Here is a 24,266-nt window from a genome sequence, read left to right on the forward strand (position 1 = left end):
TCAGGAAAATCCTCCATGGCTGAAAAACCCTCTGATTCCCTTTCCCTGCAGGACGAAAACCTCAGCTTCAGCTAGCAGCACTCAATGTTTCTCTTTTCTTTCCTCTTCTTATTTTGATGGTGGGGTTGAACCCAGGGCCTTCACACTGGGCTACACCCCCGGCCTTTTTTTATTTTTTGGTTTTGAGACGGGGTTTGATTAAAGTCACTAAATTAGTCGCCTAGGCTGGGCTCGGGGAACTTTCAATTCCCCCACCCCAGCCTCCCACAGTGCTGGGATTACAGGTGTGGGCCACCACGCCCAGCTTGTACTTAGTGCTATTCACAATGTCAGCACTCTCTCAAATGACAGCACTTCTTCAGATGCAACTTGCAGAGACCCAATTTAAACTCATGTAATAACAACAACAAAACATTTCTTTCATGTCTCTGAAAATTTTCAGCTTCAGGTATGGCTGGATCCAGGTGCTTAAATGACATTGCCTGGAATCTTGTTCCTACTCAGCACATTTGCATTTGCTGTCCACTCTGCCTGAATAGTTTAACTCCTAGGTCTCCCCATAACTGGTTCCTTCTTGTTACTCACGTCTCAGCTGAAATATCACCTCTGCAAAGCCACCTCCTTGACCATCAGTGGCTTCAGGAAGAGCCCCAGGAATGACTTTGATTGGCCTCGCCTGGTAATGAGCACATCCTAGCACCAATCACTGAGTCCGGGGGGCGGGATATGGCCCTCTGCCTGGGGCTGGCCACTTCTGGCCATGATTACAGACAGGCTCAATGACACGAGCAGCTTCTCCAGGGCAAGAACGCTCTGGGGCAGCAGGAATGGCTGGGCTCCGTAAACGCTGGCCTGGGGAAACAAAGTCAGGCCTGGCTGAGTGGGAAGCCCCGTGAGTGTACCAGTCTCCGTGGAGACAGCTCAGGAGGCTGTGGGGGGAGACCCAGGAGTGAGCCAGCTCTGGGCCCAGCTGCGCCTGGCATGTGCTGTGTGACCTCGGACACCTTGGTGACCTTGGGTACCTTCCGGCCGAGGTTCAGGAGGCCACGGAATGCAACGACCACGCGCCCACGAGAGGGGCCGGGGGGGCCTTGCCCCTTGCTGGGCCTCTCCTCTGCGGGCACCTTGGCGTGGTAAAGAAGCCCCTGACTCTGCCCCAGTGGACCAGGATGGGCTCGGGACAGAGACACAGAAAAGTCCCGGGTGGGTGGAGGGGAGGACTCTGTCCAGCCCCGGCTACTTGTCGGGGGACCCAGGTGGCTGAGTGCCGGGGAGCCCCTCGCACCCGCGGGCTGGGGTCTGGGGTCCCCCAGCCTCTCGGCCTTGGGCACTCAGGGCTCCACCGCGCGGCTCTCCTCGAGCCGCACTTCGCCATGTGGCCACGCGGGGGCGCTGCTGTCCCCGCCTTTTCCACTAACAAAAACCGATCTGAAAACAGTAAATAAACCTCATCTACATTAGGTGCTGGTTAGATCTCAAGGGTAATGTATGAGTAGTGATGTAAGAGTGGAAATAAGAAAATAAAAGGATGTGCACACGCTCCTGGCCCCTCCCACCGTCAGCGCGTGCCATGTGCATAGCTTTAGTTTCTCTGTCTCTCCCTCCCTTTCCTTCAGTCTCCACCTGTCTTCACCTCCACTTTCTCTTCCCCGCTTTTCTTCCCCTCTCTCCACCTCTCTCCCGCTCACGTTTGTATAACGTTTTCCAGCTCAAGTTAATGTCCACGATCTTTAGCTTGTGTCCCAGTCAGATGAGGGTCCCTCCCTCACACCCGGGCTTGCAAGCACAGCCCTTCTGTCCTCCGCCCAGAGCAACCCCCCATGAGCCGGCAACACTGGAAACGAGGACCTGAGCGAGGTTCTGGGGTGTATCCACTTCACGGGTGGCCAGCTCCTCAGAGGAGCCTGTAGCAGAGAGGGCCTCCGGGCAGTTGGACGGGGACCAGGGCAGAAGCAGGGAGAGCCATGTCACACAGCCAGTTCCAGCCCTCAATGCCTCCCAGCAGCCCTGGCGCACTCGGACCCCTTTCTAGCTTTAGAAAAGAAGATCAGAGTCCGTCAGTTCCTTCTGCCCCATGGTAGCTTCTGACCTGGAATCTTCTTCAGAAACTCTTCGAGGATTTTCCCTCATGAAAATGAAGCCTTCTAGCCAGGCATCGTGGTACTGTACAGGCCAGTAATCCCAGCGCTCTGGGAGGCTGAGGCAGGAGGATGGCAAGGTAGAGCCCAGCCTGGGCAATTTAGTAACTCAATGAGATCTTCTCCCAAAATAAAAAAGGTCTAGGGATGCAGCTCTGTGTGGAGGCCCTGGGTTCAATCCCCAGTACTGAAAAAACAAAAATCCAAGTGAAATGAAGCCCTCCAGCTGCAGCCAAAGGCTGGCTCTACTGCTTGGTGCTCCTGGCAGGAAGACTGGAGCATGGATTTTCAAAGGGTGGAGGAGCAATGGGCCTTCTATCCCTTGGTGGCCAGGGTCACACCTGCCAGACCCAGCGGGACATTCTGTGCCTGGGGGCATTGACTCCTTAAGACCCAGGGGTGTTCAGAGCCCCTGGGCCATCATCCTGGGAGAAGGGGCCACCTGGCGTGCGTGTGTCACAGCTTGAGTGGACGGAACAGGGAAACAAGGCCTCCTACAGCAGAGGCCAGGGAGGGCCAAGGGGCAGGGAGCCACCTGAAGCTTCTGAAGGGGAAACTGAGGCCCCCTTAGAGAGAGACTTGCAGTTACCTAGCAACTATGACACAGGCAGTACTGAGGCCCTGGCTTCCTAACTCCCACCTGGGGATGGAACATGGGGCCTTCCTGCTGGACTCAATCCCTACCCTTATTTATTATTATTTTTAAAAATTTTGAGACAGGGCCTCACTAAGTTGCCCCAGTTGGGCTCAGATTTGCAAAGCTCCTGCCTCAGCCTCCCAGAGTCCTGGGATCACAGGCATGAGCCACATGCCTGGCTTAGATATCTCATTTTACAAAACACAAATCATTGGTGATAGTTAACAGGGCCGGCACCACTGAACGCTGCAGAACTGAGCCAGTGGAAGCATCATCATTGTGGGATTACTACTTCCCACCTATGAAATGGGCTGATGGTGACACTTCTGTCAGCCTTGTGGCAGACGGCAAGGGAGACCATGAGTGTAAAAGCATCTCATAAGCATTAAAATGCGTTAGCAGCATGTGAGCTGTTGTTACCCAGCAGACACATTCAACAGCTCACTACAGACTGTCCCTCCTGTCTTCAGTCAGGTCTTCAAGAGCGGGGTCAGCAGAGCAGTTGGCGCTACCCTGGCTCCTGTTGTGGAGGGTGCACTCATTTCCATGCCAGGTTGATCATTAACAGAACGCCTGACATTGGGTCACTGCCCCATAAACTCCCGTGACTTCCGCCTTCAAGCCCTCTCTGGGGACTGGTGGAAATCCCGCTCCAAGGCTGCCAAGATGGAGGAGGAGGAACGAAGACTCTCACGTTTGCCCTAAGCCCATGATGGGGAGCCTACTACAGCTCTCGTGCCACTGTGGCCACACAGAGGCCTCTCTGCAATGATGTCACAAGTTGTATGAGTTGGTTTTTCTAAACTGAAACCTCAGCACTCAGGTTTAACTGCAGTGCTGGCACTCTGCAATAAATAAGTGGGTTTGGGTTGCAGTTTGGGCGCTCGTCTTTGAAAGGTTCACCATTGCTCGTCTAAGGAGCGGCTGAATAGGGCGAGGGCTCCATGGGCCTCTTTCGATTCTCAGGAGCATTTGGGGGCTTGGAATTATGGGAATGCGGTCGGTAACCATGGGAAGGGACCCGAGCGGCAACCTCCAGGCATGGCGGACACTGTGGCCAAATCCACGCAGCCCTAGTGGGCCAACTGGCCCGATCCAGTGGGAACACACCCACCCACCCCCATATGATGGGCACCGCACTAGCACATCAGGTCCGTAAGTGTGCAGTGTATGGATGCAAAATGTGCCTTCCCGGAAGCTGTGTGTTTGTGTATGTGCACAAGTGTGTGTGTGTGTCCATTCGCCAGCCTCAGGGAGGGTAAGATTCCCACCCCCACCCTCCGACCTCGCTTTGAGTAGAATCCCCAGCCTGGGTGCCTCCACATCCTCCCTGCGTCAGGGGCTTCCACCCCCGGAAGCAAAGCCTCAAAGGAAGGACAGACACTTCAGGAGACTTTGGGACCATGCAGGGGCTGGAAATACAAACCCACCTGAGAAACAAGCACCCTAGTCCCATGTGCACCCTTGGCTACCCCTCTGCCAGTCAGCACTCAGAAGGTGGGGACCACATGATTTGCACCTCATTTGCATCTCTTTTGCATGCTCCCTGGCTTTCCAGATTTTCTGAGGCTACAGTTTCACCAGAGGCCCCTGAAGGATGAGCATTGTTCTCTGCCTGCTGTCTCCTGTCAACTCGGGACAGTGCCAAGGCCCCCTCAGCCTCCCAGGAGACCTGGGGACAGTGGCCCTGGGACCCCAGTGCAGACGGCCTTGAGGGGGGTCTGTAAATGCATTTCTGCAAGATGAACGTTCAGGGTTTTTTCCAAAACATATTGTTGGTGTGCTAACTTTAAGAGAAGAGTACATGAATTTATATTTAGCAACTAACCAATGCTTTAACATTTTAACTGACTTCCATTTTTTCTTCAATTTTCTTTTTTTCATTCTTTCTCTGTTCTACTCCTCCCATCTCCCCCCATCTCTTGTTCCTCTCCCATTTAAAAAGAGCTCCTTCCAGGGGCTGGGGATTTAGTTCAGTGGCTCTGCCGCCTGCCTCGCAAGTGTAAGGACCCAAGTTCGATCCCTGGTACCAAAAAAATTGTGTTATATACATGTGTAAAATTCCGTGCAATAAACATAATCATTATGCAATGCAAACATGTATTAAATGATGATAATAATAACATACAACAAATAAATTTTTATTTATTCTGAGAAAAAACATTTTAACTTACTTAAACATGACTCAGATGTTTCATCGTAAACATGTATATCTACTAACTTTCCCATTTGAAGAGCTCTTTTAGATTACTCATGAAAACAGAGCTATTAAAAGAGTTAACTTTTTTGTCAAGGAGAAAGCCCAAAAGTTGTTGCACTTGAAACAGAGAGCAATGGTCATCACATCTTAAACATTTACAGAGACAAACATAATCTGGCTAGCATCCTGGGCAAACATGCCCACTAACAAGTTTAAAGATATTTGTTTTAATCTTATCATGAAAATTAAATTGACTTATTTGCCAACTTACTTGAGTCATGTGAACTAAAGGATATCTTGGCTAACTTAACAGTTTCATGTGGGCACCCATTTATCTGTAATCCAATGTGAGTAGAGTTTCTTGGTGTATTTTGGTTTGCAATTTGGGGGGGGGTGGTTGTTGGGCTTTTTGTTTTGTGTTTTTGTTTATTTATTTGCTTTTGAGACAGGGGCTCACTATAATGTTCAGGCTAGCTTTGAACTCACTCTGTAGCCCAGGGTGGCCTCAAATTCCCACATCCTCCTGCCTCAGCCTCCCCAGTGCTGGGATTACAGGCGTGCGCCTCCACACTCAGCTGGTGTGCAGTTTTTTAAAAAAGGTCCCAGTAAACTCATCTGGAAAACAGAAAACAGGCTTTTTTTTTTTTTTTTGTACCAGGGATGGAACTCGGGACCTTGCGCTTGTGAGGCAAGCGGCAGAACCACTGAGCTAAATCCCCGGCCCAAAACAGGCTTATAAACCATCCACCAAGACAGACAATGGTGCAGGTTGCACAAGGATATGAACATACCTAATATCACTGAGCTTAAAAATGCTTTTCATGGTAGATTTTATGTTATGTATTTTACCACAATTAATTTAAAAAAATACACATAGGTACAAAGTCACATCTGAGACGTTCATTGTCACAGACAGGGAAAGCAGAGATCCAAGGAGAAGAAGCCAAATCTGGAGCTAGGAAACCTCTCCCTTGTGGTCAGGGCCTCCAGCTTCCTTCCCTGCATATCCTAATTATGCTTCTGATCTTCAGATACTTTTCAAGTATTCAATATGAAAAACTCCAAACAGAAGAGCAAAGAAATCCTATCTAATGAACACCCATATATGGCACCTAGTGTTGCCAAATACGCTTTATCTGTGCATATGCATATAGAAGTATTATAATGTGTTCAGTTTTGATAAAACATTTTGAAAATAGAGTGTAGACATCATGACACTTCACCCACATTTGAGCATATATCTCCTAAAAATATATTTCTTACCCCGTCACAGAACTACAATGTTATTACACTTGCAAAAATTATTAGTAATTCTCCAGTATTGTCGAACAGCCAGTCAATATGCAGACTTTACAATTTTCCCGTTTTCTTTTCCAGCTGCTTTGTTAGAATAAGAACCAGCCAAGTTTAAAGACTACATCTGTATACTGTTTATTTAGTCTCACTTATGATAGAACTGATTTTTTTCTACTACAGAAGCCCAGGACAGCCCAGTCCTGCATTTGGATTTGTCTGACTGCTTCCACCGGTGGTTTTAAGCCCATTCCTCTAGGCCCTGTGTCCTGCAAGTTAGGTACAAGGCTTGCTTGGTTCAGGTTAGAAGTTTGTTTTTTTTTATAACTAAAGAACATTTATTTCTAAGACCTTTTTTCGAGGACATAACAAAACTGTGTCATCATTCCCCACCCCATTTTCAAAAGCTTCGTTCAGTGACTGTTATGAAGCAGATATGAACAATCTGAAGGACTGGAACCAACCCTGACAGAGAACAACTTCCATCCGAATCATCATAAAAATGTTTAAGTGAAAAAAAAGAAAGAAAAAGAAAAAGGGGCCAATGGAGGTTTCGGACTGAAAAGATTCTCACATCTCATATTTCATCTAATACATTCAGTCCTGGCCAGAGTGTAACAAAATGGAAAACAGGATTACCATGATACAAAACTCCCACTATAGCACGCTGTACACACCTGTGTTCCAAGCCCCTAATGCTTCCAACATCATTATTTTCCAGCCTGTTGGGCCTGCTGACGAAGGAGCCCAGAGATCTTCTCTTTGATCCAGTCTTTGTTATAAGGCTGGTAAGTCTGGGTGTCAGCTCGTTAAACAAGGCAACTGAGGTCTGCCGATCATCAATAAAATCAAACAACTGACTGATATCTAAGTAATAGAGGGGCTGTTGGAGTTCATTCTCTTCAGATGTTCTTCACACATTGTACAAACGCCTTCCATGCATTCATTAACAGACTCATAGTCAGCGTAAGTTCTGCCTTCTGGCCTCTGGTAGGTTGCACCAGCAAAGTAGTGTGAGACATCGCACCAAACTCTTTTTGCTGCAGCCACCACCGACTCCACAAGCCATACACGAGCCCAGGTTAGAAGTTTTAGGCAAAGCTACATCACAGGCGAAGCTGTGGGTTTCACTGCCATTAGAGGAAGTGACGTCAGGGTGACGTCCTCTCCCTTCAGGATGCTAGGTCTGGTTGGGATCTACGAGGTGGAGCTTCACCACCACGCCAGCATTCAGTCCCCCACGCCACCCTACTGGTACCAGCATCCATTGCTGATGCTAGTTCAGGCTGGCCTTGAACCCATGCATAGCCCAGGCTCACCTGGAACTCACAGTGATCCTCCTGCTTCAGCCTCTTGAGTGCTGGGATGGAAGGTGTGTACCACCATCCCTAGCTTGATTCAATTTTATTTTAAAGGAACATTTTAGGAGTCCTCTGCATATTTACCATAGGAAAGGTTGTTGGGATCTAAGCTGCAAATGTTTTCTGTCAGCTAATCATTAGTCTTCTGACTTAGCTTTGTTTATTTTCTTTTTGGGGATTTTTTGCTGTTTTGTTGTTGTTGAGGTCATCTTGCTTGTCACTCTTCTATTGCTTCTAATTTTTTAGCCATTTTTAGAAAGATTTTCTTCACCTATGTTCTCTTCTAGTCCTTGTGCGTCTTTGCTCTTGACACTTAAGGCTCTGATCCTCCTGGAGTTTATTCTGGAGCAGGGTGTGGAGTTGAGATGATTGTACCTTTTTCCAAATGGCCACCACATATGCTTCAGGGAGGCTCAGCCTGAAGAAAACCTCTACTTGCAAGAGCTTCTGGCTTCCAGGCGACTGTGAGACTCGGCCAGGCAGCCAGCTGTGCAGCACGGCCCTGCACTCATTACTACAGTGCATCCAGCCATAGGAGCAGGGACCGGAGTGAAGAGTCAGCCCTAGAGACAGCCCGGGGTCTCCAAGCTAAGGTGGCGGCACTAAGGCCAAGGTTATGTTCTGGCTTCTCATTTAGCTCAAGGTCCTCCAAATGCTGTCCCTCCTACCCCTGCTTCTTTTTTTCTTTTCTTTCTTTTTTTTTTAGACAGGGTTTCACTATCTGGTTCAGGCTGCCTTGAACTCACTATATAGCCCAGGCTGGTTTTGAACTCGCAGCATCCTGCCTCTGCCTCCCAAGTGCTGGGAGTACAGGTGTGCAGCACCACGCCCAGCCCTACCCGCTTCTTGTACAACCTAAAGCAGTCGTGCCTTGTGTGGTGATGGGTCCAGGCCATTGTTCAAGCTGGGTTCTCCTGCTGTAAAGTCTATCTGCCCTCTCACATTTGATCACATTCTTGTTTAAACCAAAAAACAAAGTTCGACTCTCACCCTCGTGGATACGTTGCTGCATTGCTCTGATTTTGATCTCTTCTTTTCCGCCAAGCATTTTGCACATCAGTTCTGGGCAGGACCCGACTTGATTGACCACAGTAGGCTCGGTCCCTCTCCTGTCTCCTCTTCAGGGCCCCATGATTGTGACAGCAAGTGGAGGGGCTTGAGCAGGGTCCCTCCACGGCCATGTCTGCCAGTTCCCCTCCTGCGAGCCAGCCCTCTCCGGCCTCCCTGCAGGGGCTTGGCTGGCTCCCATTCTGCACACCCTCACTCGCCGTAGCCAGCTCCCCTGGTTCCATCACCCTCCAAACCCCAGTCTCTGCCTTCGCATTGGAACACTACACCATGTCCAGCTGCCCAGTGGGCCCATCTTTCTGGCATCTCAATGTAGCCAGTCCCGCCATGACACCGAGCCATGTTCCCCAGCCCAGCTTCTTTCCGGTTTTATGGAATCATGCCCAGAACCTAGCTCTCCTCCTCTCTCCTCTACTTTGCCACCTCAGCTCGGGTGGCCATGTGCCGCCCCCTACGGCATCGCATCCCTTTCCCAGAGAGGCTCCCTGCCTCCCATCCTGCCCACTCCATCCATTCCCCACCCCACCGGAAGTGTCAACTAGGTGGCCTCCTTTGGTCCGACCAGAGCTCAGGTTCAAGCCAGATGCTTTGATCTGCCACAGCCCCACACCCCGTCCTGCTGGCGCCTACAGCTGTCACATTTCAGATGTGTGCCGTGACTCAGTTTCCCCAGCTATAAAAGTGTGCCTCCTGCACTGGGGGGTTACTCTGGAGGGGGGAGGTACACGTGCAAGCCCAGAGCAGTGCCTCCTCCCACGCGTGTTACCCGCTCACTGGCACTAGCGTTTCTCGCTCCTCTTCCGCCTGCGTGCTTTGTGCAGCCCTACTGGTGGTTCCCCACTGCTCCTCAGGCTTGTTTCTGTTTCCTCACTTTTGCTCTTCATCTCCCTGGCACATCTAACCTCCTTATTTTTCCAGGCTAACTGCTACTTATTCCTCACATTTAAATTGAAATGTTACCACCAGCAAGAATTGTTGGGTGTGTGCGCTATGAAATGCCCTTCACTTAGGCTTATTACAGCGCTTCAGGTTGCATTCTACTTGCTTTTGTGCTTTTCTGTCTCTTACTCTGGCCTATAAAGTCCTTGAGTTCGAAGACTCGGGTCCACTACCAAGCTCTCCCCAGCTTAGCAGAGGCGTGCTGAAGGGACCCTGCTACACCATTGCTGGAGGAATGCCTCTCGGCCCTGCCACAGGAAGAACTACATACTGTTCACTTAAGGCACGAAAAGGGCCGAGAGCAATGTCGGGGTCAGAGGAACTCCTCAGTGAGGGCTGGCGGTTACGGTTATGGTTACGTTGTTACTGTGATCACCAGATGACAGATGTGTGAACGAGGAGGAGCTGCCGATCTGCATGAGGCTTTCAGGGCTGCCATGAGGGAAGGGAGTGCTCCAGGCAGTGAAGGCTGTGTGCTAAGTCTCGGAATAAAAGCACCCGCAATGATCCCAGCTTCCTGATATTCACAGCCTGTGCAGTCTCCTCCACTGGGCACAGGTGAGACCCAGTGACTTCCTCCTAAAGAATACGATAAGACAACGTGATGGGATGTTGCTGTGGTCGGGGTTGGTCTGAGGGTGTCTCCCAAGATTCATGTGGCAGGGGTTGGTTCTCCGTGCAGCAGTGCAGAGGTGGCATCCAGTGGGGCTCCACTCTAGGAAGAGGTTACAGGGTCCTTGCAGGACTCTGAGTTAGTTCTCAACAGACAATGGGTATAAAAAGAGCAACCCTGGCCGCTCCTCTCACTCTGAATGCTGTCTCATCATGTGATCTCTCCCGTGTTCACACACTCATGCTGCAGTACCCTCCAACAAGGGGGATGCCGCCAGGGGCAGCCTCACCTCACAGGAGGCAGGCTGCTTGGACTTTAAGCTTCCAAAACTGTCATCTGAATAAACCTCATTTTGAACATGTTATACAGCCCCAGGTAGTTTCTTATAGTAACAGAAAGCAGACAAATACAGACGCCATACTTCCAGGGACAGACAGACTATCTTTTGGCTTGCTGGCGCTCTCTTCTCTCTGTGGTGGAAGCCAGTCTGTACTGCCAGCTGCTCTATGGCAAGCCCCACATGACAAGGAACTGAGACGTGTCTCAACCAACAGTCAGCAAGCAATGGAGCCCTCGGTGAACAGCCTGAGGAACTGAATCATGCCAACAATCAAGAGTATGTTTGGCTGGGGATGTAGCTCAGTGGTTCCGGCACCTGCCTCGCAAGCAGAAGGACCCGAGTTTGATCCCTGGTACCAAAAAAACAGACAAACAAACAAACAAAAGAATATGCTCAGGGTAGATCCTCCTTGTGTCAAGCATTGGGATGGCTCCAGCCCCAGCCAACAGCCTGAGCCAGAGGACTTGACTGCACTATAACCTGTGTTCCTGACTCACAGAAATGTTTGCTGTTCTAAACCACGGTTTCAGAATTGTTCGTTACACAGTAAGAGATAACTAATACAAAGGTGAAGGTCGGCAGTAAGATGCCGAAGAGCAAAGAGCCGAAACCTGTGTGTTGTTCTGAATGAACTCAGCAAAACGTGACTGGAGAGGTCAGGCTGCTGCAGTTGGGCAGGGAGGGATGGAGTTTCCGGAGCTTCTGGAATCCGGCCTGGGATGGCCGGGTTGACGGAACAGCCTGTCTCTCTTTGCTAGTACTGAGACCCTATCTACACACGTGACTCTCTTACTTTCTGGTCGCCTGTTAATTAAGCAAGGTTTGGAGAATGACTCATGGAAATAATAGCTCTCTAATCTGCATCAGTGTTTTTATTTGCAAAAGAAAAAAATGACAGGCAAAAGCCATGATACTGAATTTTCTTTGGAAGAAGAAATTCTCACCTCAGAATGGTTAAAACAAACAAACAAAAACCATAGAGTAGGAGGCTAAGAAACTTGTGTCCCTAGACACACTGTGTGCTGGTTAATTTTATGTGCTGATGCTCCTGGCCCATACGGGCCAGAGCTGTAGTCAAACAATATTCTAGATGTTTGTATAAGAGCCTTTTGGGTAACATTAGCATTTAAACAGGTGGATTTTTAGAAAAGCAGATTTCCCTTCATGATGTGGGTGGGCCCCCATCCTATCAGTTCAAGGTCTGAACAGCACACAAGACCGACTTCCGTCAGCAAGAGGAGGTTCTGCCGCACTTGGCCTTTGGACTGGACTTGCAACACTGGTGTTTCCCTGATCTCCTGACTGCCAACGCAGCCTGCAGATTCTGAACTAGCGAGGCTCCACAGTCATGTGAGTCAGTTCCTTAAAACACACACACTCAGGGCCAGGGATTTAGCTCAGCGTTTCCACTGCCTGCCTCGAAAGCACAAGGTCCCAAGTTCGATCCCCGGTACCAAAAAAAAAACCCCCCCACACATGAACACACTTACCAGTTTCTCTGAAGAACTCACAGGACAACTTTAAATCAATCAGTCAGTTGGTCGGTCAATAACCATCTATGCAAGAACCTTAAGTGACCTTCAGAAAAAAAAGACAGAAACAAAGGTAACGCTATCATAGATTTCTCCTCAGAAACTGGGCAAACCAGGAAAAAACAGAACGAAATCCTGAAAAGCTAAGAGGGACAACACTGTCATTCTAGAATTCTATATTCAGTGAAGATATCTTTCAAAGATAAAAGTGAAGCTACATCAGGGAAACATTTGAAGCCATAAGCACAGGCAAAGGCTTCCTCACGAGGACTCCAAGAGCACAAAAAATAACAGCAAATGGGACGATAGCAAGTTTAAAAGTTTCTGCACAGCAAAGGAAGACAACCGTCAGAGTGAAGAAGAGACAGCCTACGGAATAGGAGGAAATCTTCGCCAGCTACTCTTCCAACAGAGGATTAACATCTAGACTAGATAAGGAACTAACAAACACAAAAAAATCAAGTAGTCCAATTAATAAATGGGCAAATGTAATGAACAAACACTTCTCAAAAAAGGAGGTACAACTGGCCAATAAATACACAAAAAAAGTTCAACATCTTTATCCATTAGGGAAATGCAAATCAAAATGATATTAAGATTCCCACTCACCCCGGTCGGGCTGGCTGTCATCAAGAATAAACAATAAATGCTGTCTACGGTGGTGGGAGAAAGGAACCCTTCTACACTGCTGGTGGGAATGTAAATTTGTACAACCCCTATGGAAATCAGTATGGAAGTTCCTCAAAAAAACGAAAAATCGAGCTACCATTTGATCCAGCTATACCACGCCTCGGTGTATGCCCAAAGGAATTAACATGGGGGCAATTAGCATACTGTGGCCATAACTGCATTTCCATGTTTATTGTAGCACACAATTCACAATGGCTATTGTTGGTGGGAACCAGCCTAGCTGCCCATCAGCAGATGAATGGCTACAGAAAATATATATCTAGAGAGAGAGAGAGAGAGAGAGAGAGAGAGAGAGAGAGAGAGAACCAGAGAGCCAAAACATGTTTATACACTTCAGGAAAAGAAAAACAGTACAATGTTTTTAACAGATGCTGTTACCCTCGTATGGGGGACCCTAGAGAATATCCTATATCACAGAAATCCCACTTCACTGCCGGCCCCTAGAGAAGAAGTTGGAAATGCATGTGCAGCAATCTCAGTGACGAAGGTTGCCCAAGCAGCAGTTTGCTGTACTAATACATGTCTGGAAGCTCATGGCCACCACTCGGAGCACCTCGTAGTTGCAGAGGCCAAAGGTATCTAATATTAATCTCATGATGTCTCAATAAATTTAGTATTAAAAAATTTATGCAAGTTTTTCTCTTCCTGAAGTGTGTATATATTTTTGGTGATCTCTCTCTCTCTCTCTCTCTCTCTATATATATATATATGTGTGTGTGTGTGTGTGTGTATCTCTATGTCTGTATATATATATATGACATAAATACATACACACACACAATGGCGTTTTAGTCATAAAGAAGAATAAAATTTTATCCTTTGCAGGAAAATGCATGGAGATCATCATGTTAGACAAAATAAGCCAAACTCAGAAAGAACATTGCATGTTCTTTGTAACATATAGAATCTAAAAAAGATGACATGAAAGTAGAAAGGAGACTATTATTAGACAAGAGAAAGGAGTAAGGAAGGGATAGATACGATCAAAATATACTCTACACATGGAAACCCAATTTGTTTTTTTTTTTGGTACCAGGGATTGAACTTGGGTCCTTGCGTTTATGCAGCAGGCAGTGAAACCACTGAGCTAAAGCCCCAGCCCGAAACCCAATATTTTGTAAAATTAATAGACATTAATAAAATTTTACTGAAAAAAGGAAACAAGCAAGCATGCAGAGGTGGTAACTAACAGACTGTAACCTCTTTAAGAAAATGCCCAGAGGGGTGCAGCTGGCTAGGAGGAATCACTTCGAATGTTCCTCAGCACAGGAGGGTAACTATACTTGCAACAGTTAATTGAATACATGGGAATAGCTTGCGGAGGGTTTCCGGTGCTTCTAACACAGAAACGATAGATGTCTGAGGTTAGGAAGAAGCCAGGAGCCCCATTATGATCACTACACATTGCTCACGTGGATTGAAATGTCACACTACTCCACCAATACATACAACTGCTGTGTGTCAATTAAAAATTGAAAACGTATTTGCAAAAACTTGATTCTTTAAAGCAAGAATCATAGCAATGTTTTGTGGAGTTTACAATCCGTGTAGAAATAAAGTAAGACAAGAGGACAAAGGCAGAAGGCAGGAAGTAGCAGTACATCACTGCAAGGTTCTTCAGTTATATTGAAGTTGTATGCTATCGCACAGGAGCCAATAAGGTAAAGATGCATGTGGTGAACCCCTACAGAAAAGGGAGCCCAAGCCCTCCTGGGCCTCTGGTTTCCCGCCCCAGGATGGCCCTCGCCGAGGCCGAATCAAAGGAGCAGCTCAATCTTGGACTCTCAGGGTCCATAACTGTGAGCTAAAGTATTCGGTCTCAGGTATTTCATTACAGCAATGGAAAACACACTAACACTGATTGGGATCCAGATTAACGTGTGATGCAGATATGATGCCTGTCAGAAAAGGAAGGAAGAAGGCTTTGGTAGGAGGAGTCTTGAGCTGCATTACAGTTCCGGGAGCCAATGAAGGGTCCTGGGGCTGACACCCCCAGGGGAGGAAGGAGGGCTTGTGTTAGTGGCCCTGCTGGGCCCAATGGTGGAAGTGGCTCACAGGATCACAGGATATGCAGCCTCATCACAAATGTGGTGGCAGCGGCTGGGCCTTCATAGATTAGCAGGAGATCCAAGTGACCCCTTTTCATGGCCTTCCCGGGAACCTAAATATTAAATGTCAAAAATAAAATATAGGGCCAGATATTTAGCTCAGTGGTTCCAGTGCCTGCCTTGCAAGTGCAAGGTCCTGAGTTCGATCCCTGGTGCCAATAACTAACTAACTAACTAAATAATAAATATATAAATGTCAAATCTCAAGATCATAAATCTAGAAACTATCTAAGAATACTTCTTTATAAGGGTTGAAAAAAGTATTCTTAGATGAAACCTCAAAATCCCAAAGTATAAAAGCCAATAAGACGGCCCGGGGATTTAGCTCAGTGGTTCTGCCACCTGCCTCACAAGTGCAAGGACCCGAGTTCAATCTCTGGTACCAAAAAATAAAAATTTTTTAAAAAAGCCAATAAGAAAAAGCAATGCATGTGATAACATCAAAATGAATGACTCTCTTCCAATGATGTACAGTGTAGATAGCTAACAGGTGGATAATAGATTGGAGGGAGACACTCGAGATACGTATAGTTGGCAGGGGGCACATTTATGGAATAGATAAGGCACCCTGCAACTCCACAAGGAGAAGATAGTAATTCTACTGGGAGAACGGTTAGAAGATAAGAACCAGTGGTTTCTAGAAAAACAAGACTTATAAGAGCACGAGGAAGGCTCCGTGCCATTAAGTTAGAGAAGCAAATTAAAACAAGAAAGGCAGGGCACTTTAGTTCCGCTGTACTGAAAAAGAGTCAGGGGCTCATCCATGCCAAGCACTGGCAGGGCTCTTCTGGGGGCTTCTGATTGAAGCACAGGCAGGGACAGGCACCCAAAAGAACATTTTAAAAAATGTTAGTCTGTTTGCAGTCCACGAGGCTTACACTCCTTGTGGGGAGTTGGCACATTTCCGTACACATCTTGATGCCTGTTTTCATCCTGCCCTCCCTCCATCGCTTGGTCCCTCCCCTCTGAGAAAGATCTTTCTCCCTACTTCCTATTGCCTATCTTTTATTTTGCTATTTATTTATTTATTTATTTATACCAGGGCTCGAACTCAGGACCTTATGCTTGCCAGGCAGGTGCAGTGCCACTGAGCTACATCCCTGGCCCTTGCTCTTTATTTATATTTTGAGTGTCTCATATAAGAGAAACCTTGTAAGATTTATGTTTGTGTGTCTGATTAATTTCACTTAATATTATGGTCTAAAGATGCATCCATTTTCCTACAGATGACTCAAGTTTATCTTTCTTTATGGCAGAGTAGTGCTCTATTGTGTGTAAGGACATTTTCTTTATCCATTCATCTGTTGATGACATATAGGCCACTTCCAGAAAAACAATTTGATAGTGTATTTTAAAATTAGGTCCATGTACCCTAAGACCTGACAGATTTAATACACAGATCCCAAGGAAATTCTCAGGGGGATTCATAGGGTGCAAATGCTGTGATGTTTCTCAGTGTTGTTTCCTATGGCATCTCGAGTCTGTCTTCATCCCTGGGAGGGGGGTGGAGAGTAGATTAGGGTGGACCCACATCACTGAATAATCGTTAGCAGTTAGAAGCTGCTGTGTAGATGTACAGAGAGCAATGTGTGTGCAGCTGGGCGAGGGAAAGAACTAAGAAACATCGCCATCTATAACATTTCCATGAATTCAACTTACGTGAATTAGAAATATAAACCCATACATTTTGCAAGGACACGAACAGCTATAGCTTACATAGGTTAGAAAGCTTGCATTTGAGGAGGGAACCAGATTTGGGGAATGAATGCATGCACAGAAAAGAGACCGGGCCTTCTCACAAACCATCCAGCTGCCGAGGCAACCTGGCCCTTGGCACCTGTTGTGGGCTGAATTTGTACCCCTGACATTCACATGTTGGAGTCGTGACCCACAGGCCCTCGGAGCTACACACAGTACAAGGCTGTTGCCAATGTCATTCATTCAGATGAGATCACATTGGAATAGGGTGGGTCTCCAATTGGATGCAAGTTCTGTCCTAAGAAAACGAGAGATTCTGGACAGCGATGAGCACTCAGAGAGAACTCCATGTGAACGGGAAGGTAGAGAGTGATGTGTCTCGAGCCAAAGGACACGGCTACTGCCAGGCAGCTGCCAGAAGTTAGCCGAGCGCCATGGAACAAGCCCCAGACAGAACCAGCTCCGTGGATATCTTGATCTTGGATTTGTAGCCTTTCGAACTGTGAGACCAAGATATCTGTTGTTAAGCCACCTGGTTCGTGTAGTTTCAGAGCAGCCATAGCAAATGAACACAACGTCTGAAATCTCAGTGAAATAATGAGCCTCTCACTTTCTCAGCAGAGGGATACGCTTCCTCCCCTCAAGAGATTTCCACTCCATTCGAGCACAGCAGCAAGTAGAGAGGGCAGCCAGCCCAGCATGGAGCCTTGAGCTGCAGCTGCTACTGTGCCACAGGGCAGGACCAGCTCTCTGAGCTCCAACACTCCTTGCTCCTTCTCCCCTTCATCTTGACATTTGGTCCCAAGGTCCCTGGCTTATTTCATTTTAGTTTTTCTTTCTTTTTTTTTTCTGGAACCACGGATTGAACTCGGGACCTTGCACTTGCAGGGCAGGCGGTGGAACCACTGAGCTAAATCCCCGGCCCTAGTTTTTCTTTTTAGTTAATATGTAATACTTTAATTGTACATACTGATGGGATACTGTGTGATATTTCAATGCCTGTGCTGCTTGGGGCTTTGACCTTGAACCAGAGATGTTTCAAGGGGCCTCCTGCCCATGTCACCACCTGGGGGCAGCAGAACACTTGAGAGTTGGGTGGGAGGCAGGCCCTTACACACAACCTGAGCAGGTTGAAGGAAGAGCTCAGGGCAGGGGTCCCCATGCTATCCTGGCGGTCCTGGGAAGACTTCCCCACCGGGGCTCACAGTGGAGGTGTCTGGGAGAAGGAGAGGTGTGATCCAGGTGAAGACGAAGAAGAAAAACCTTTGGGGCCTGATCTAGCTTCACTTGGTTGTCAAGGACAGAAGCCTGTGACAGTGAGAGAGAAACGTATTGCAAAGATACAGAAGCATCTTCCAGATGGACACAGAAAGCACAGGCAGAACTCAAGGGCACTGGGCTGTCGTCCTGCAGCTCTCCTTCTTCCTCAGGGGCCTGTGTCCCTTGTGGCCTGTCCATCCCCTTGTCTGGGCAGGTGTTTCTCCCCAGCAGGACTCTTAGGTGCTGACCCTCTGCTGTCCAGGGTGCTGAGGCCACTGCCGCATGCAACTTCGCGTGACCTCAGGGACCAACACGGTCTGACCCTGTCACACAGGCCTAGGGCACATGAGAGGCTGGGTTCTAAGTAAGCTGTGTGTCCTGGAGCACGGCAGTTTCAACAGTGCTTCCCGGAGTCCTGCAAACGTGTGAAGCTTGGATCGCTCAGAATCTGACTGGCTCAGGGGAGGGAGGTCCAATCAAGGGTGCATCTGTGCCTGCAGGAGGGTTTGCAGCGAGCGGCTCACAGCGGGCAGCCCGGGCTGTTCAGGCAGCTGGGATCCTGGCAGGAACTGGCAGCTCCTTCGAGGGAGAATTACCGAGGCAGAGGGCAGACACAGGAGCAGGTGATGTACCTGGGGGCCGGTGACAGTCACCTCCTTCAGGTGTGAGGAGCAAGGGGAGGGAGCCCTTTCTCACACACAGGATGAGCCAGGTCACACGGCACAGGTTGGGGTTGTGGCCCGGGCAGGCAGGAAGGGTCCTTCTCCCTTCTCTGAGTCCAGCTCACTGTGATCAAATACAGCAAGAAGCCAGAGGTCCAGCTCAGGAGTGGCAGGTAGGGGTCCAGACAGAGAAGGGCCAATGGGAATGACCAACACGGGAGGGAGAAGCTGCCTGCGCACAGGGAGAGGAGACAAAGCATGGGGAGAAACCTCTTGTGTTCCACGACACTGGAGGACACAGTAACTGGAGCGACCAGGGCTGCAGAGGACCATGGGGGCCACCATGAGGAACTGGGTGTCCATTCTGAAACTAGCCGGCCACTAAAGACAGGAAGACTGGCCAGGAGGCTGTCACATAGAGCCGTCAGAGCGGAAGCCAAAGAAGATTCCAATGGATGAACTTCAGGGACTCCTTTCAAAGGCCCCAAATTTCAGTGCATTCAGAAGTCTTTCTGTTTGCAAGGGACAGAAACTCACTGAAATCACCATTAACCAAAACAGTCATTGCTTTGTGAAACCCAGAAAACCAAGGCAAAGTTGGTTTCAGGGACTCCAGAAATGCAAAAGAAAGCAAGCTGCTTTCCTCTATCTCCCTCCTTCGCCCCTCCTCCCCCCTTTCCCCCTCCTTCCCTTCTGTTAGTTTGTTGTTTTTGAGACAGGGTCTTGCTATGTGATTCAGAGTGGCCTTGAACTCCCTGTGGAGCCCAGGGGCCTCAAACTGGCAGTGGTTCTCCTGCCTCAGCCTCCTGAGTGCTAGGATCACAGGAGTGCGCCACCACGCCTGGCACTCCCCACCTTCTTTGGGATCAAGCCCAGGGCCTCATGCACACTAGCCACGTGCTCTCCCACTGAGCTATGCCTCCTGTCACTCCTGTCACTCCATCTGTGTGTCTTCATGTCTCTTTCCTCTTTTGGCCAGACCACTCACCCAGCTTGCTACAGCACAGGGGAAGGGAGAGGCCACAGCTTCCTCATCCAAATTAGTGACCCTAGAAGAGAAAAAGCTCTTTGAACATTCGTATGTAAAGATCCAGGGCAGTACTCTGATTGGCTGAGCTCAAGTCACATGTCTAACTATAAGCCAATCATTTTGGCCAGATGTTGGGAATCTTGGATTAGCTAGGACCAGTGGTCCAGGCTCAGTGGCTGTAAAGTGAAGCTGTGATGGTCAGGCTCACTGACACAGGAGAAACTGAGGAAGGCAATCGGCCCCCTCAGAAGGGGGTAGAAGGCTGGGGATTTAGCTCAGTGGTTCCAGCGCCTGCCTGGCAAGTGCAAGGTTCCGAGTTCGATCCCTGGTACCAAAAAGAAGGGGGTGGAAGGGTGCTACACAAACAGACATCCTCTGTACGTATCTGGGTGTCAGCAGTGCTTGCACCCATGGCTCAACCAGGAAGCCCCTGCCACGGGAGGCTCCACAATGGTACAAGGAAGGAGGAAGCCCGATTAATATGTACTTAGCAAAAGACAAAAATCAACCCTGGAGAAGCAGAAAATGTCTAGGCAGCCCAGAGTGAGACGAGCAGAGCTGTCTCTTGCCTGCCCTTCCGGCCTCTTCTTACAAGCCCCTGGTGGTCCATATTGCAATAACAATTACCATTCTTCTTCCAGACACTGTATAAACAGCAAGAATGTGATTATGGCCCCCCAGAGAGCCAGCGGTGGACGAGCTCTGCGCATCACTGCTCTCTTCCACGGAGAGCACATTCCAGCGGGATGAGGTCACAGAGCCGAGGAAGGGGAGTGGAGGAGGGGGTTCCTGGGTCAGCACTCCGGAGCCCCGCCTTCTCACCCACCCCACTCCTCAATAACCACGACTCTCCCAACCCCCGAGGTCTCAGACTCTGAACACACTTGGGTCACCACAATGGTGTGAATGCAAAGGCAGGAATTGGTTCCTGTGAAGCAGTCTGTGGACTGGTGGAACAGAGAGAACCCTGTTCCTTCCACTTCCCCCTGTCCCTCACTGTCTCCAGGTGGTCGATGCTTGGGCAGCTAGGGTTTAGCATCTCGTGGACCAACTTCCGGGACGGATGGACACAGAACAAACTCAGTTAACAAATGTGACATTAACTGAACAGAGACCTGCGTGAATTACATTTAACATCTCACTGAAAACACTCCATGAAGTAGGCATTATTATTACCTGTGCTGTGGGCGAGAAGACTTTCTTTCCTGAGTAGGTATGATGAGAGAAAACTGTATTCAAACTATACACGGAGCTAAGGCTCTTAGCTTCCCCTACCTTTCTCATTAGTCTCGATGGCCCAAGACCTATAGTTCTAAAAAGCCTGCTCATTGCTTCAAGGGCCCCAGAGGATCAGAGGTGGGCGGCGGAACACAGGCTGGGCTCCGGTCTGAGGGAACGTTTTTATAATTCTTACAAAGGCACCATGCTGGCTAGCAGCAGCCTTTCTTTGGGCAATCCTGGGCCTTCTGGGAATTCTGACAGCACCCACCGTGTTGGCAGCTCACATACCTGGCCCCTTCACCACAGGCGGTCTTGCTTTGTGACCCGATTGGTTCCCCTGACAAAACAAGTTATTCCTAGAACTCACTCGAATTTTCTCGCTTCCAGGGCCTTGCTCGTTGGGTTCTTTCGGCCTAGAACGCCCTTCTGCTTCCAGCCACCTCTCCCATTTCTATTTCTTAACACCCACCTTTCTTTTAAACCCTGGTCTGATGTCCACTCCTTCAAAAAACCTTCAGATGCCAAAGTTGGATCTTGTCTCACTCTCTGACTCCTCTGCCCGCTTCTCGTCTGAGTCTCATGCTAGGGGTCATCCGCTCTTTAGGGACCGTTCCTAAATGTTTTCCATACTGTATCTCCTCGATTCCTCATTTCAGTATTGTGCCCATTTCAGAGGAAGAAAATGAGGCTGGGAAGGATTTAAAGCCTTGTTACAGCTGGGAAACAGCAGCACAGGAAATGAATCCAAGTGTTCTGACGTTAAAGCCGCCGCCTCTTCTAGGGCTGTTTCCCCTAGATGGCCCTAATAAGTGTGAAGGGTTGGTAACTTGAAGCCAGTGTGGTTCTCCAAGGAATGGATTTTTGCTCAAGCATTCTGCAAAGCAAAGAGGGCTGTCCTGGCCCTTTTCCCGCTCTTCTCCGGAGAAATGCAACTCTCCCGAGGCTCGAGCAGGCCCTTCACCCACGCGGGCCCCAAGGGCTCTCTGGGACACCTATAAGCATCCAGCGCGTGCAGCGCCCAAGCACCTAGGCAAGCGCGGTCCCGCCACACCCAGCCCGGGCCACTTGTTTATGCCTTGGCCCGGCGCGCCCCCGCCGCCCATCACGTGACCGCCGCCCCCCCCGCCCCTCGGGATCTCGCGTGGCTCCTCCCACCGCGCCGGTCCTTCTTTTCGCCTCCTTCGGAGTCACAAGATCTCTCAGCGGACTCCTTTCGGGATCCTTCCGCCGTCCCCGCCCCCACCTCAAAAAACTTCCCTGAGTTTTTTTCTCGGCCAGTCCGCACCATCAGTCCTGAGAGGAACGGCTCGTTACGTCCGGTAAGGCTGCGGATCTCGGTTATCGCTCCTTAGGTTAGAGGGGGAGGCGGCCCCTGGCCGCGGACTCTTTTTCGTGGCGGAGGCCGCGGAAGCCGTGGACGCTTCACGACGGGGGGAGGGGCTGTACGTCCAAGATGGCGGCGCCCTGTAGGCTGGAGGGACTGTGAGTAAACAGCTGACGGGGAGGAGGCGCTGGGTGAGTACGGGGGTGTCTCCCCCTCCTTTTCACGGGGGCTTCTCGGGGCAGGCCCGGCAACATGACTGCAGTCTGGGAGGCCGCGAGGGGCTGGGGCAAGAGGCTTGTTTGCTTGGTCGGGGATCGGCAGAAGGGGGTTTCGGAGGGCTTTTCCCTCCCTCTTACTGCGCGCTGGCTCCGGCAGGGGCCGGGGGGACTGGCGGGTCCCTGGGGCGGGGAGATGGCCGGGCCGGCACTTCGTCCCTCCTTGTTGGCTGAGGGGACGACGGCACCCCCGGGCCTCGGTGCTCAGGGCAGGGGTGAGGGGAGTCCTGGTGACCGCCCCCTCCCTGGGTGGGGTGACCGGTTCAGGAGGGGTGCGGAGGGCAGGGGGGAGACCCCGGGTCGGGGGCGGGGGGAGGGCTGGGGGTGGGGCTGGTCGCGGGACCTGCGGAGAGGGGCCAGGGTGGAGTGTGGAGAATGAATGGAGGCTGCCCGTGGGCATCGGGGACCCTTCTGGGCCCTGTCTGTGCTGAAATTTGCACGATCGGAGCGCCCAGCTCCGGTGCACTTGTGAGTGTTTAATTGACGGTGAAAGACAGTTACCTTCAAGTCCGCAGAGTCGCTTCTTAAGAGACAGCTATTTGCAGAGTGGCTCCTAGGTGCTCATTCATTCATTTAAGGAACTGGTGGACAGAGAGCCTGCAGTCAGAGACGCCTTTGAGAATTAAAGCGCTTTCTTTGTGTTGCCTTTGAAAGAGTTTTTGCTTCGTGCCTTTGGATTTGGGATGAGGAGACTCGGGAGGGGGCCTCGGTCCTCCTGATAAAAGCAGCTGACGATTATGGGGAAGTGCTTTGCAGGCATCATTTCTTTGGTCTGGGACAAAGGAAGACTGCCACTTGGTTAACACTTCCAGTCTTCTCAGATGAAGAAACTGAGGCCAGGAGAAACTGGGGTAATTTGCCCAAGGTGACCCCCCCCCCCCAGGCTGAGCCAGGACTAGAACTGAGGTCTGACTGATTGAAAAGACATGACTCTTATTTGTTGTTTGATCAACGTTGGCCTGTCATTAAGTGATTAGAATTAATCATTTGGTCAAGGTGCGTGCACATGTGTGTGTGTGTTTAGTTTTTGGGGGTTCACTTGGCTTGTATGCTTTATGCATTTGTTTCCAGTGTTGTGCCTGTAAACGTGTTAGTCTGAATTAGGCTGGAAAGTATTTAATACTTTTGTAAAATTGGTCCCCTTACTAAAAAAGAAAGTTCTGCTAAAATCCATGCTGTTTTTTTAAATTTATTTTTTAATCCAATAGCACTATCACTTTATATAGAGTATGCTGTAAAAGTACTAAAGTAGAATAATATTCTTCTGAGATATTTTGATTTATAATTTTGGGATCAGCTTAGAGTTGTCTGAATTCAAAGAGGCTGGAAAAGTGGAGCAGTAAATTTCAGGAAGCTTTACAAAACCTAATCTTCTGGGAGCCTTTGATTTACTGAGCAACCACCTGTGATTCTCAACGTGAGCATTCCTGAGTAAACCTGGAATATGCAAATGCGAAACTGATTTAGGGTGTTGTAAGAAAATGTACCTTTAACAGTCATGCATCAGGCAAATGAGGCTCCTCAGAAACACTGAACCATCTTTGCTGTTGCCCTGGGGAGCTGCAGAATCTTCCTCTAACCACCTATTGTAAACTTAAGGGGTATTTATAGAGGATGTAAATGGAAAATACTGTTACCAAAGTTAATATCTTATCCAAAACACTCTTAACATCGCATACCTAAAAGGGCAGATGATGTAAGCTTTCTTTGCTCTAAGCATTTTCTGGTGTCCTAAGCACTTGGTATGTTTCTAAACTCCTAGTTGGAAAGAAGGAGACTTGCTTCTTTTCGTGTAAGAGAATGTATAAAAAAATCCTATGACTCAGTTGTACTCGTCCCTACTGGGTAAAGAAGAAAGATGTCTGCTACTCCTACTG

At 49.1% G+C, this 24,266-nt stretch overlaps 1 protein-coding gene and 1 pseudogene across 5 annotated transcripts in view; one reads left to right on the plus strand and one right to left on the minus strand.

The window, feature by feature from the left end:
* Positions 1-4,960: 4,960 nt before the first annotated feature.
* Positions 4,961-21,852, minus strand: LOC106009764 (enhancer of rudimentary homolog pseudogene; annotated as a pseudogene). The gene is made up of 4 exons (XR_015439804.1): positions 20,197-21,852; positions 19,528-19,588; positions 12,080-12,167; positions 4,961-10,938 (listed from the first exon to the last, which is right to left on the minus strand). The product of XR_015439804.1 is annotated as an enhancer of rudimentary homolog pseudogene (transcript).
* Positions 21,853-22,088: 236 nt separating this feature from the next.
* The window catches only part of Tsc1 (TSC complex subunit 1), a 57,548-nt gene continuing 55,370 nt past the window's right edge, over positions 22,089-24,266 (plus strand). For 2 of the 4 annotated variants that reach the window (XM_004849046.4, XM_004849050.4), the window contains exon 1: positions 22,143-22,305. The gene's annotated coding sequence lies outside the window, so the exon portion shown is untranslated. Of the gene's footprint in view, positions 22,110-22,142; positions 22,306-24,266 lie in introns of those variants that run through there. The other 2 variants (XM_004849048.4, XM_004849049.4) reach the window with 2 other exon arrangements.

The sequence above is a fragment of the Heterocephalus glaber genome, unplaced genomic scaffold (assembly GCF_053883595.1).
Source record: "Heterocephalus glaber isolate CG9 unplaced genomic scaffold, H.glaber_assembly_v1.0 deba00001479, whole genome shotgun sequence".
Lineage (NCBI taxonomy): Eukaryota > Metazoa > Chordata > Mammalia > Rodentia > Bathyergidae > Heterocephalus > Heterocephalus glaber.